This window comes from Pleurodeles waltl, chromosome 10 (genome assembly GCF_031143425.1).
Source record: "Pleurodeles waltl isolate 20211129_DDA chromosome 10, aPleWal1.hap1.20221129, whole genome shotgun sequence".
Taxonomy (NCBI): domain Eukaryota; kingdom Metazoa; phylum Chordata; class Amphibia; order Caudata; family Salamandridae; genus Pleurodeles; species Pleurodeles waltl.
Genome location: NC_090449.1, coordinates 301,782,123 through 301,795,872, shown reverse-complemented (window position 1 = coordinate 301,795,872; position 13,750 = coordinate 301,782,123). Strand labels below are relative to the sequence as shown.

The following is a 13,750-nucleotide window of genomic DNA, read 5'->3' as shown; positions in this document are numbered from 1 at the left end:
GTTCACCATTTTTCACAGGAGATCCAGATGAGGTCATGAAACCCCTCTGTGACCAAAGTTGGCCAAAATCATGTACAATTCCGAATCCGTATCTGCTGTCAGTATAGATAGTGACTCTCAAGTTTACTGCTGCGTGGCATGCCTTAGTAAGGGCAATTAATTCTGCCACTTGTGCGGAAAATACTTTATTGAGCCAGGAGGCTTCAATGATGCCAGCTATAGTGCATACCTCATAGCCAGCTCTCAGTGTTCCAGCAGAATCTCTTAGACAGGACCCATCGACAAACATGACACAGTCATTTTCTTTCAATTGTGTGTCCTGAATGTCTGGACGAGGTTTGGTACATAATTCTGTTACTTCAAGACAGTCATGTTCAAATTCTTCCTCATTTTTGATTTCAGTGTTTTCAATAGGAAGTAAGGTTGCCGGGTTCAATACATTACACCGTTTAAGGGAGACATTTGGTGACCCCAGTATGATCGTCTCATACCTAGTGAGACGTGCATTTGTCATATGCTGAGTTTTAGTTCGAGTCAACAGTATTTCAACTGAATGCGAAACCATTACTGTTAGGGGGTATCCCATGACTATGCCTTCACATTGTGTAAGGCTCTGACCAACTGCTGCAACTGCGCGCAAACAACTCGGTAAGGCTGCTGCGACAGGGTCCAAAGTAGCGGAAAAATATGCTACAGGGCGATTTGCATCTCCATGGACCTGTGTTAAAACAGACAAAGAACAAGCATCACGTTCATGACAGAACAACAGAAAAGGTTTCGTATAATCACGCATTCCTAATGCTGGTGCCCTGCAAATGCATTCTCTTAACTCCATAAATAATTCCAATTCTTCCTTAGACAAGGCTATGGTATATGGCTCGTCCTTGATCTCTTTGCCTGTCAGTTTTATCAACAGTTTAGAGAAGTTGGGTATCCACTGACGACAGTAGCCCACCATTCCAAAAACATCCTGACATCTCTTTTTGTCGTTGAAGGGTTCATTTGTAAAATGGCTGTTATTCTTTCCTTTAATATTCTCCTTGGACCTATTTCAATTAGGTGCCCTAGATATTTTACCTCTTTCTGACAGTATTGCAGTTTCTTAGGCGACACCTTGTGTCCATTCTTTCCCAAATGATTTAGTAAGGCAATGGTATCGTATTTGCAGCTGTCCCTTGTCTTAGATGCAATCAGAAAATCGGCAATGTACTGCACAAGAGTCGAGTTAAAAGGCAGTACCAGGGACTCAAAATTATTTTTCAATATCTGATTGAAGATGGACGGTGATTCGGAAAACCCTTTAGGGATTCTGCACCAGCTGTACACCTTATCCAGGAATTTGAAACTGAACAAAAATTGGCTATCCTCATGAAGAGGTATCGAAAAGAAGGCTTGTGACAGATCTATGACAGTAAACCATTCAGCATCACAGGGAACCTGGAACATTATTACTGCTGGATTGGGTACCTCAGGGCAACGCTTTACCACAATTTTGTTTATTTTTCTCAAATCTTGCACAATTCGAACTTTCCCACAGGGCTTCTTTAAACCCATTATGGGAGAGTTACATGGACTGCTCAAAAACCTCTTTCAGGACGCCCTGTCTGAGAAAATCTGCAATTATTTGTGACACTTTGATGAGAACGTCTTGGGTCATATAATATTGTGGCACTTGAGGGAAGACCGCATTTGGCTTTATCTGGACCTTAACTGGTTCTACCCCTTTTATTAGTCCTACTTCCTTTCCGGTCAGGTCCCATACTTTCTCTGTTACTGTCCCCTGTAACTCGACAGGTAAATCAATCAAGGTAAGCATCGGGAACAGAGTAATCAAAGGGTAATCTTCATTTGCTGTTCCTGTGTCATCTTCTGAGAATTGTCCTTCATCTCCCTCATCATCACTATTTGTCTGTACTTCGATTCCATCATTGGAACAAGTAATTGAGCATTTTGTCTTGCACAGTAAGTCCCTTCCCAGGAGGGATACCGGACTCGAGTCGCAAACTACAAATCTATGTAGCCCCTGGAAGTTGCCGATCTCGACCTGCACTGGATCTGTAATCAGATTTGTCAAATATTGGTTTGCTACTCAGACTACTCTCATGGTATGCCCTGAAAGTGGCAATTTTGGAACCTCAGCACTTCTAACTGTAGAGCGTGTGGCTCCTGTATCAACCAGGAATGAAAGCCTGTAACCCATCACCTTTCCTTCCACATATGGACCCCTCTGATCCACCTCTAAGGATGCTGCAAGCCTGCACTCTTCACTGTCTGAGCTATCGTCTGACCATTCCCCATTCATGCCATTGTCACCTCGTAATGGGAACTTTTGTACTGTATTATTTTGACTCATTACTTGACCTGTGACCTGTTGAGGAACCATCACCTGTTGCTGTCCCATCGGAGCCTTTGGTAATTGCATTTGCTGTCTAGGTACCACAGGAATCTGCTGTTGCGCTGTTTGCATTTGCACTGACTGAAAACACGGCATTTGTATCTGCTGCATGGGCTATACCCCTTGCATTTGTACTAGATTGTTCTGAAAATTCGGGTTCTGATGCCTCATTTTCGGGCCCCGTACATTTTGTAATGTACCAGTGTTAGCACTTTGCTGAACAGTACCATCCTGCACCATATTTGGGCACTCCCGTTTCCAGTGCCCCACGCCCCCGCACGCGTGACATGGTGACATCTTTTTCACCCCTTGCACGTCGTTATCTTTTTCACTCCTAGCACGTAGTTTTGAACCACAACAGTATTCATGTCTGGACCGCGATTCACAAACCCTCGGCCTCGACCTCTCGGCTGTGTCTGAAACACACCATTCATTTGCGGTTGTTGCTGTATCATCTGTTGGACTCCGTTTCCTTGTATTCCTGCCTGCGCGGCCCTTATCTGCATCACCATCACTTTCTCTTTCAACTTTTTCTGTTTCAACTCAATCTCATCACTACAGTATTTCGCATACTGCAACACCTCATCAATCGGTTTAGCTTGCCAACAAATCAAATGATTCTTAATCATCTGACTAACTTCTGGTCTCAACCCTTCAACAAATCTAAACACAAGGTGATTCATGTCCTTCGGTTCAATAGTCTCAGTACCGCTATAGTGTTTGAATGCCTTTAACAATCTTTCATAGTAAGCATGTATTGATTCTTTAACCTCTTGAGAGGTCCGGTCAATTTTCTGCCAAACAGTCACTTTCGGCGACACCTTTTGTTTCAAAAACTCAATCACCTTATGATAATATTTCATCACCTCTTCAGAGGGTGCCCCTGTCACCTTATCCCTTGCCGGTTCCTTCGTTGGCCAGTCTACCCCTCTCTTGCATTCAAGCCACAAATCAGGCGGAACATTGATCTCAAACAAGTTATTCGGGTCTTCCCAAAGACACTTTGCAAGTTTCACAAACCTGTCTATTTGTTGATACCACTCGATCGGTTTCTCTCTTAATCTGGGATAATCATTAGTAAAGGATAGGATGTCTCCTCTGGACCACGGTACATGGACTAAGACACCACCAGCAGTTTCTCTCATAGGTAGTATTTTTACTGATTCCAAATCAGGTGAGGCCTTAGCCTGGTTAGACCCTGGACTGTCGCCCTTTCCTTTGTCTCTCTTCTTTGCCCACCTCCCTTCCCATTTCTCCAATGCACCCCAAATCTGTGCGCTTTGTAACAATTCTTTCAAATGTGCCTTGATTCCCGCAGACCTCATGTGCTCAAAATCCTTTGAGTCAAAATCTGATCTGTAACTTCTTTTCAGATGTTTAGTGTTTCCAATATCAATATTGTATTTATCTGCCAGGTTCACCAATCTCTGATGCACCTTGCCTACTTCTTTGGTAATTTTGGGGCATAGGAATCTCAATCCTGCTTCCGTGTAGGACTCCAATCTGTTTCACTCCCATCGTACCTTCTACTAACTCAGCAGCTTCTGCCCCTAGTCTCACAAGGTTCAGGTATTCGTTTTGTTTTTCTTTTTCCAGTTCAATTGTAACCACTGCAGCCTTTTGTGAAGTAGAAGTCTTTTGTAACCATTCATTTAGCTGCTGAACTGTGAAACCCTGTAGTGAAATGTCCCCTGCATGCACCATCGGGGAATGTGATGTACTTGTGCTCATTGTCTGTGGAGTTAAAACTCCTAGTCCTGCTTGATGCATTGCTTCTATGGGTGCTCCCACCGGACTAAGGTCCATTAAAGACCTCGGCTGTTCAACTGCTTGCTCTCCTGGGGCCATTATCTGGGGAGTTCCCATGGACCCTCCTCTTATCACATCTTGAGTAATTACTACCTGATCACATACACCAGGTTTGCCTTGTGCATACAATGGCACTGGTGGGCCGACAGTAATTGGCAATGATATGGCAGCAGGTGTCTGACCTGGACCCAGACTCTGTGGAGCAGCGACTCCATAGGTCTGTTCCAAAGTACCCGGAACAGGTACTAATGATGGGTTAGTTATTGGGTTGTACCCTGGTATCAGCTGTGGTTGTGGCTGGGACAATAATTTCGGAGTTGACTCAATCTGTACTAACTTTGATTTCGTATATATCGGGTCTGGCGGCACTATCAGATTTGTAGTAGTCTCAAGTACTAGGACGTCTGGGTAGATTCTCTGTATCTGCGGTGGTGGTTGCAACTGTATCGATATGTCTGGAGCAGTGGGTACACTGACACCATTCTGTAGCGGAGCCATATCACTAGTCTGTGCCGTATCAGCAATTCCCTTTTCCTGCGTCTGGTTCCCAGGATCCGTGCTAGTGCTTGGAGCACTGTCGCTCACCGCATAGGGTGGTGGGCGATCGTGCAACAACCTGTCCATAAACTCCTCGTCGTCTGAATCATCTTCTTCTTCCCAAGATCTTTTATTCTCTTTAGATTTGCCTGAGTCTTTATCTGTTTTACAGGTGGCTTTCTTTCCCTGTCTTTCTTCTCCCTGTGCTATTGCGGGGAACAATTTTAATCCATCAACAATTCCCCTTCTCCACATTTTTCTCTCATCATCCCATCTAGCTTCTGCATAAGATTTTTCTGCCCTTCTCAGTCTTTTCTGAAATTTTTCTTGCCTCTGTTTAAGAGCCATTAGATCCCAAACCGCTAATGCCTCATACTGAGATGGCCTCGGAGGTGGTTTCTGTTCATTTAACATCCACCTCAATCTTCCAAGAACTCTCGTATTGAACGTTCCATATTCCGGAAACCCCAAACATCCCTCCTTCTCTGTTAGTTTGTGCCACTGTTTCATCCATAAACATGGAGCAACACCTTTTTCTTCTATGACTATATAAGCTGGAGTACCCTCGGGTGGTGTAGGCTCCCCATCAGTTGCTATGATATATGTGTCTCCCTTCAGAGCATTCTTGAATGCTTTAACAAAATTCATTTTTGCGATTTTCTCTTGTTTTGTATTTAATCAGAAGTGACTTAATTCCCAGGACACTCTTCACCCGCCTTTCTCAACCTTTTGCCTCTCACGGACGGCAGCCAATCCGTGCGCGACCCCTCTCGACAACTGACCTATCTCAGCGCGGCACCACTGACGTCACACTTCCACACACTGCAGCTGACAAAGTCTTGCGGCCCGTCCGCTCCTTGCTGAACCCACACAAACTAATGCAATTATTGCAAGCACCTTCAACGACAACACAAATCTGCCGGTTTACTACAGGAAGGGTAACACATTCGCTTCAGAACTTTACAGAGATTTCACTTGAAGCCTCAGCCGCTACTTTCTCCTTGTCAGTTCCCGCATACGCAAGCAGAATTCGAACCGCAAATTCTACTCTCGACTTGTCAATGGCTTATTCTAGTGCACTTTAGAACTTACCAAATCTCCATCGAAGGTTTCACACATGCATCTACTCAAACTTAACTTGTCAACCACGCCCGATCGACCTATTAAACCATACAGATTACAACATAAATCCAAGTGTCTCCTACACTTGTCAACATACTCCGGAGTCCTAGACCACGACAGGTCTGTACATAAACAACCAACCACATGGATAATTTTGAGCATTAAGCGCCACACTCATATGAAGTACGCCGACTTCCCAACTCTCATACTGCGGAGTACGCCCACTCCAGCTAGACAACACATAGTTAACCTAAATGCACACAAATCTCACAATCTTCTGCAAAAAGCATAAGCTAAGCAAGCGCAAAAACCCTAAACCACATACATTATGGCGCCGAGAACATCCCAAACTCACTTAGGCAGGCTCTGAGATCCCGGGAAAGTCATGGTGAACTTAGAAACCCATCATACTTCCAATTTGCATTATCACAGAAAAACAAATTAAACAATTATTCTCCGTCCTAGGGCCCCCAAGGGCCAAACCATCGCTCTGCTACCAGAACTGATAACGCATCCTTTTATGTCAATTTTTTACACATTAGGACTCGTTTTAGGCCAATGAATCTTGTGACCCAGTGGAGAGACACCGTAGGATGAGATAACTGATCAATATGTCAAACAATATATCAATAATTTCATCAATATTTATTACCACAATGCACCTTACTTTAGAAAAAGACATTAATCAAATTATCGACGCAACCATGACCTTTCAGCCATGAATAACCACACCTGGTTGATAGCATTTTATGAGTTTTATTCCCTATTGATTACAATCTACAAGCAGGAGAGTTAATCTTAACAACAAGAAGCATAAAAGCATAGTCACGATATGGCAACTGTGATAAGATTTCATTAATGCAAGAATCACAAACATAAGAATGTAGCACGGTGTGTACATAGATCAGATCGCAGTAAGTGTCAACTACATCTCAGTTCAGCAAAGCGTAACGTCAGTCATTGTCTTTTGTGTCAGTCAGAGTGAACTCCTAACCTAACCCCTAATTAGCATCAACATGTTGGGCTTTATGCAAAACAATTTAGAACACAAATTTGGAAAACATCTAGCTACGGCCTCTATTTAAAAATGAGCAGTTGGTACCTAGAAAGGAAAAGCAAACAGACAAATTACAAATCTCATTGTCATAATTACCCTCCAGGAATAGGTCAGCACACAGGATCAGTCTTCGTCTTCAGGACATCAGTCAAATCGCCATCAGTCTAACTTCGTCTAAAGGACAGGGGACACTTCCCTCATAAGGAGGAGAAGTGTAAAGGGCAGTCTATGGGTAAAGATGTTTTATTAAGTCTCAAAGTCACCAGACAGAGTGACAGAGTTTCGGGATAAAATCAATAGCATTCCCTACCTAGTTCTAACGTCTCTTCGATGGCATGAGTTTTTATCCCTTTTTCGTAATACCTTCCCCCAAATTTCCATTGGACATTCACTATACCCCACTATCTTCAACCTATCAAATTATACATTAGGTAATTCCAATTGTCACCCCACGATAATTCATAACATTTTGATTGGTCTTCATAATTGACGTCTTCGGAGGTGGCATATCCGGGGGGTTTCATCACCACTTGGCACGTTCCTCGGGTCATGAGTTCCTTTGTCCATGGTCAAATGTCCTTGTACATTGCTTTAATCTACTTTTGTTTCAAAATTTGTATAAAACTCATACTAAGGCAGCTAGCATGCGGATGAGAACTGAGTCAGTATGGTTACATAAAACGGAGAAAAGGAACAAATGCAGGGTCATGGCCCTTTGCGAGTCAGCACACTGGAAAACAGAGAAAAATGCTTTAATATCAGAGCTAGGCAGCTAAATCCACAGCTCACGCTAACTTAAGGCCTGTGAGATTTTTCAATGCAATATCGTAGACGCTAATATAAGCTTGATTAATCATAATGCAAACAATCATTACTCATTATTGTCATTAGTTCGTGTACACATAGTTATAATTCGAATGCACGTTAAGCAAATCACTATTTTTTGTCGTTTTCTATGCAGCGTCGTTAGGCATTTATATAAGGATTACACTTCTAGTATATGTAATATTTCAACTACGCTCTCTCAGAAGCACAAAGCACTTTAAGACCAGCGATTTTTAAACCATGGCATAAATACTTGCAAAGAAGCCTGTGCTTACTGCCTAAACAATAAAAGACTGACGGACCATGCCAGGTTTGGGAAATTTTCAAAATTTTGCACAATGCTGTGCACTATCCCCGCAATTTAGTAGACCAAGCTCGTTCTTGCTGTATCTGTACGACATAACCCCGCTTACTATAAACTCGATTTCCAGTCATTTTACTTTCTCTCTTAACACTTTCTGATTTAATATTTGTTTTTATATTTGTTTTTTTTAAAAAGGCGCCATTGTATCATTTTGTGTTAATTGTCACAATAAAGATTATTTATTCATTCTTGATCCTGTCTTAAGAGGCTGTTCTGGAAGTTGGGCATTAATTGTTATATGGCTTAGTGAGCTATATACATTTGATTTGGAATTCTATTGTAGATCCGATTGGTAGCCAGAGGAAGGCACCTAGAGCTGATATGATATGATCAAATATCTGTGTTTCCATGGCTAATGGCACTGTTTTCGTTTAGAGCTGCTTTGATTGTACATGGTTGCTGGCATGGATTTCAGGTGATATTGTGTTGTCATAATCAATTCTAGAGATAGTTGGAGCATGTATTGTGTTGTTAGCTGGTTTTCTTATAAAACTGTATTTTCTTGAGTGCATGCAGATGTTAGTTTGCAGATTGTGCAGTATTACAATACATTGAGTAGAGATAGATTTTCTCTGATTGTGAATTCTATTGATTAGCATAAATTCTATTTTTTGTGAATTAAGCATTAGAACGCTTTCAGTATTCCAGTTTTGTAATTTCTTAAGGCAGTATTGGAGTGATAAGAAATCTTACATTTTTATAAACCTCAGGTACAGTTGAGTGTCATCTGTAGGGTGATGTATGTATCTTCAGTGTGTCAGATCAGTGGCTCCATATGTAACTTGAATATGGTCAGTGATAATTTAGATCACTGTGGCATCCTTAATTTCTGATATGTTTGCGTATTTGTATTAGTTGGCTCCTATTGGTGAGAAATGAATTTGCGGACTTGACCGCAGAAACCCATACTGTGAAGTAAGGATTTCACTAGGATTTTTTGTATTTCATGGTCTACTGTATCATATATTGCTGATTATTCTAATAATAATAGCAGGCATGGTTCCCCCTTTTGTCTAGCATCTTGTGGCTATTGTCAATAGATTTTAGAGTTTAAGTTTCTATGCAAAACCTTCTCTGAAGCCTGATTGTTGGTCATCTTGGAGGTTGATGGCGTTAAGATATTTCTTGAGTTGTAAGACCACACATATTTAAAATACTTTTGCTGGCATGGTTGATTAGTTACTGGTCTAAAGTTAGATAGAACTTCCACGTAGGCATTTGTTTTTTTTCAAACAACTTTTATTTATTTCCACTGGCTCATTACGGCAAGCAATATATCAATATATTAAAATTAAACTGGAGTAATATGTCCTGATTTCCGTCTGCTGGGGTACATACTTTGTTTCTGGATTGTGTTGAAGATATTTTCTTTAAAAAAAAAAATAAAAAAAAAACGTTATGTATTTAGAAACAAAACAATTACAGCAACTTGTGCATGATATCAAATGAGATTCACATCACACCCCCCAATTAAATAATGCATTAGAACTGTCTCAGTGCAAGAAATGTCATGTGCCAGGTCGATGTACACAGCATAAGCAACAGTGATCAACTTGAGTCCCATCTGACATGTTGGCTCGCTTATTCAAGAATACTCTATACACCTTCACATCTCCGGATCACCCATGCTTGTCTCCATGTCCAAGTCAGTACACTAATTGATTGAATCTAGCATTGCCCCCCAGGCTGCCAAATTATCTACACTTTTATCATCTGTGCACCTCTGCCACTCCCCATTCCAACACATCCTTAACCCACAATGCCTTACTTGGGATCTGGGTCCCCATCAAGACTATAGCAATTCTTTGTTTAGCAAACTGGAGTGCCAAATGCAGAAGCTTATAGGAAACCCTGCACCCCCTGGGTTTCATCACCCTACCCATGAGACATGCCCCTGGTGACAGAGGGACCTCAATTCCCACTGCATACTTGATGAGGGGCACCAGTACCTTCCAGGAATCCCACACCCCCACGCATTGCCACACCAGGTGAAGTAACATGGCCCCCACCACCCTACAGCGTGCACAGCCTATCACTCTGCCGGGGTCCATATAGTTAAGTTGGGCAGGTGTTACGCGTGGTGCAAAAAATGAAAATGAAGGCATTTTAATAGATTATTACAGGACAAAGTCTTTACCAGACCACATGCATGTGTCCAGTTTGAATCGTCAATGACTTCCACCAGGTCAAGTTCCCATGTTGACTTTGCTTTGTACACAGTCTTCACAGGGTCTACCTGAATGGCATTATAGGACAGGGAAATAACGTGCCTACCCTCCTCCCATCGAATCAGCCCTCTCAACACCTGTGATGGAGGAGGTGCTGCCGGGTACAAGCAAAAGAGTACCTTTGCAGTGTTCTCTAGTTTGGCAAACTGTAGAAAATAGCCCCTTCCCACATTAAAAGTGTCTTGTACCTCCTGGAAAGTGAGAAGACCTCCCCTGGATATAAATCCCCTACCAAGAGGCATCCACCCTCTCTCCACCGCTCCATGGACATACCAAGGTTAATCGATCGGAAGGGTTCCAGGCCCCAGATACATAGGGGGTTATTCTAACTTTGGAGGAGTGTTAATCCGTCCCAAAAGTGACGGTAAAGTGACGGATATACCACCAGCCGTATTACGAGTTCCATAGGATATAATGGACTCGTAATACGGCTGGTGGTAAATCCGTCACTTTTCCGTCACTTTTGGGACGGATTAACACCTCCTCCAAAGTTAGAATAACCCCCATAGTTCCATGTCAAAGGGGGTCCTGCATATCACTTTATTTTACTTCTGATTCACATATCTGTGCAGTATGGTGGACCAAACAGAGTGTTGGGATGTTTGTACATCCCCCCCCCCAATAGGATGCGCAGCAGTATATCATTGTCAGTCATAAACCGCAGGAGCCGTTTCTCCCAGTTGTCAGTGTCCGTAAGCCATCGAGCTGCATGCAGCAGATGTACTGCATAACAATGCAGTTGTATGTCCGGGAGGGCCAAGCCCCCTCCTGTGTTGAAGATGTTGATCCAACAGCTATACATTAATATTTCATTTACGATGATTGCTGGGATTGGATCTTTGTGCTAGTGGGCTAGACACAGTTGTTTTATATTTGTTAAGGCCGTATAAGGTCTTCAATTGATATTTCATGGAATATTTCCCAACTGTTCTGATTATTCTCTGATCTTTGAAATCATGTTGACGAAGACTGGAAGTAGTTTATTGCATTTTTTAGTAGTTAGTGAGAAGATTTTTCTTTTTACGTTTGTATTTTCATGGAAGAATGTGAATAATTATCTGGTTCGGTTGATACATTTGAATAGTGTTTGTTTAAGTAGTTTGTGTTGCTTTTTTTGTTATTTTTCACTTTCTTTTTCAGCTTCGAGTGCTCTGGCTCAGATTTCTTGTTGATCCATTTTTTTACAACATTTTCTCGTTCTGCGTCCTAGTTAGTAGGTATTGGTCATTGTACTGGGGTTGGCCTGGTCTCTTTCTCAATGCTTTCGGAGGTACTTTGTAGACAAATTCACAATTTAATTTGGGTCGTTTTGTACCTGCAGATCTGTGCCTTTATTCCGTGTGTGTGTGTGTGTGTTTGCCTCCTCTGTTTTCCAGAGTTATGATTATTATTTATTGATTACAACCTTTTATGTGTGTTGACCTATAAGATGTTTAAGGTTATAAAGTTTATATATCTTACAAATTAATTCCCACAGAACTAAACTGTCAGACAATTTACAGAACAAAGTATTGTTTTGTTGTGAAGTAGAAGCTTATAGAATAAACTGCAGCAGCAGCTGACCATGTGATCGGTACATTATTTCCATTCCTTCCTATTACTCAAAGGTCGAATTAATCATTTTATTCTCCCTCGACAAAAATGTGCTGCCAGAAAATCATTTCCTTCAGAACTCCACCCAAGATGAAACACAAGACCAGGCGCATATCATAACAGAACAATTTTATGCAAATCAAATGCACAAAAAACATGACGAACATCAATAGAAAGAAAACCACCACAAAACCACTACACAATACAAGATCAGCGAATGCTTATCATCCACAGATCGCCCCTTCATAATGACAACTACGTTGATTTAATGTGAATTACTGATCAGCTATTAGCCCTAGTTTCTTACAGACCGCAGGTGCTAGGAGACTTCTCAGTGGGTTTGAATGTAGGCTGCTGGAGATTTGCTAAAATATCCTCAAAAGGTGAACGTTTTCCATTCACCTAAAACCGGCACCCAAAATAAACAGAAATGAACAGTGGATCCCTCCCTTGCCACTTAAAGAATGGATTTATTGTGAAAGGGATTCCAACTAAAAGTCTTTGTTCTTGGATAACAGGCTTTCCGGGACTTCAGTGGTTAGTGTCTTTGGCAACGAGCACAGTTCGAAACAGACGCATTACTGTTCAAAACTATTTTAGGAGTCAGTGTTCGGGAGGAGCTACTGGATTTAGGTTAGTATTCAAAGTACATTCCCCATGGCATTAGAATTCTTGACCTGTATGTCGAAATTTGTCAGGAGTCCGCATTTTCAATAAGCAGATGTAGCCAAGGGATATGGGTCACCAAGTGGGCCCACCAGTTCATCATTTGAGACTGAGGAGCTACTGTTAAAAATGTTTAAAATTTGTTTCTGAATAAGACCTTGAGCTCTATGGGCTGCAGAAATGGTTCAAAGTTTCTATGATAAAGGTGACCAGCCTCCTCCACACTATGGTAAGACCCATGGCGAAGAGGGCAAGTCTGTATTCCCCATCAGGTCTTAAAAGAGTCTATAGAGGATAACATCAAGTCAGAAATGGCAAAGATTGTGCAGGGGTGGCTCCTTCGCTATGGCGAAGGAGTGTCGCCCCACTGCCTGAGTCAGAAGCAGAAAAATAAAACAATAGTTTACTGTCATTTTATTTTCCTGCTTCTGGCACAGCCGGCAGTGCAGGGAGGGGCAGGGCTGGGCCACGGGAGACGGGAGGAGGAGGAGGGGAGAGTGAACCTAAGTGTGCATGTTTGTTTGGCCAGCTGTCTGAGGCTGGCCGAACACACATGCGCACTTAGGTTTCTCCAGCCCGGCTGTGTTTAACAGCCGAGCTGGAGAAACTGCACAGACCCTGGGGCTGTGTCAGACCAATCCTGACGCTGCTTTCATGCTATGTTTGGCATGAAAGCAGCACCAGGATTGTTGGGGAGCCTGGACAACACATGAAAGGAAGAGGAGCGCAAGGCGGCAGGAGACAGACAGCAGTACGGTAAGTTTAATTCAATTTTATTTTTTATTTTAATTTTCCCCCCTCCGTGTGCGTCCCCACCCCTCCGCCCCTCCCCTTGAGATTTGCGGTGGCTGCCACTGGGATTGGGTGATGTGGAGGATGCACAGATTGTTCTAGAAAGCTCTCTGCAGGTTCCCCACTCCATTGAGAATGAGCTTCCCTTTCGTTCTGGCCTGCTAGGCTATAAGGTTCACGTGGATCATGGGTCAGACAGTTTCCTAAGAAGCACCCCATGCTTGCTTCATTCCACTGCTGCTTCTCCTGAATATGAATCCAATTCTGTCTGCACAGTGTGCAGTACAGTTTCTTCTTCCAAGCCAAGCCACAACAGCCAGGCATCCGCCTTATTACTCATTTTGTTCTCAGACTTGGCAAAA

General features: G+C 42.4%; 1 protein-coding gene and 1 long non-coding RNA gene across 4 annotated transcripts in view; one reads left to right on the top strand and one right to left on the bottom strand.

The window, feature by feature from the left end:
* Positions 1-13,750, top strand: part of LOC138261488 (coronin-7-like) — a 1,075,977-nt gene that overhangs the window by 723,239 nt on the left and 338,988 nt on the right. The window lies entirely within an intron of this gene.
* Positions 6,600-13,750, bottom strand: part of LOC138261491 (uncharacterized) — a 45,081-nt gene continuing 37,930 nt past the window's right edge. For both annotated transcript variants that reach the window (XR_011199101.1, XR_011199102.1), the window contains exon 3: positions 6,600-9,477. This is a non-coding gene — a long non-coding RNA (uncharacterized lncRNA). The remainder of the gene's footprint in view (positions 9,478-13,750) is intronic.